The sequence below is a fragment of the Lycium ferocissimum genome, chromosome 8 (genome assembly GCF_029784015.1).
Source record: "Lycium ferocissimum isolate CSIRO_LF1 chromosome 8, AGI_CSIRO_Lferr_CH_V1, whole genome shotgun sequence".
Classification (NCBI taxonomy): Eukaryota; Viridiplantae; Streptophyta; class Magnoliopsida; order Solanales; family Solanaceae; genus Lycium; species Lycium ferocissimum.
Genome location: NC_081349.1, coordinates 9892653 through 9893552, shown reverse-complemented (window position 1 = coordinate 9893552; position 900 = coordinate 9892653). Strand labels below are relative to the sequence as shown.

Genomic DNA, 900 nt, shown 5'->3' with positions numbered 1-900 from the left:
TATACTTATTACAAAACCCACCACCTCCACCACCAATTTCACCACAACCATATCCGCCACCACCAAATTTGCCACCACCTTCCCACCACCCCCAAAGGGCAGTTCGTGCAATTTCTTCATTGCTCCCCCGATAATCACGGCTCCTCCGATAATCACTTTCTATGAAAAAAAATTATGATAAAGTTGAAAAGCATGTATAAGAGCTCAGAAGCAAAATGGTATGAGAAATTTTTCATCAATCAAAAAATTAATTTTTGTAAGAGTGGTGCATGACTTTCTTCAGATCTCATCATAGCTCTTCAAGAAAATTTATAAAATTGTAAGGCAAAAAAAAAAAAAGAGTTCGGCTGGGGTGGCGTGAAGAGGAGAGACGGGGCGGCGGCGTGGTGGCGTGAAGGGAGGAGAGAGAATGAAAAAAAACTGTATTACTAGTACCCGGAAAAGGCCTACCATTAATAGTTCACCGGAAATCTCCCTTTTCTTGATTTTTCTTTCTCGAGGGGCAGAGGGACGTAGATAAGAGCCAAGGAGCGAGTGGCGGATGCTATTCCCACAAGGGAATATACATTGACCATTAATTCTGTAAGATAAGAGGAGATTTTTTTGGAAAGCATCTCTCCAGAAATGGTTGAAGAAAATGCTACTGACCTTGGGTTCTTGCACTCAGGGTGTGTTCTTGTTGGAGTTATTTTTCATTTAAATAGATAGATATAATTATTGGAGGAGTAATGGTGGTGGCGTTACGGTGGTGGATTGAGAAGATAACGAAGAAGGGAGGGGGAGGTTGAGCGGATATAAAATATATATTTTATAATAAAAATAAAAGAAAATGAAAAAATAAATAAAATTTTAACTAAAAGAAAAGAAAAAGAATTTAAAATTTAAAAGAAAAAACAATTT

The 900-nt window shown here is 37.8% G+C and overlaps 1 non-coding gene across 1 annotated transcript; it reads right to left on the bottom strand.

Annotated features, from left to right (window-relative positions):
• Positions 1-200: 200 nt before the first annotated feature.
• Positions 201-298, bottom strand: LOC132069083 (small nucleolar RNA Z221/R21b). The gene has a single exon (XR_009417651.1). It is a non-coding gene; the product is annotated as a small nucleolar RNA Z221/R21b (small nucleolar RNA).
• Positions 299-900: the final 602 nt, after the last annotated feature.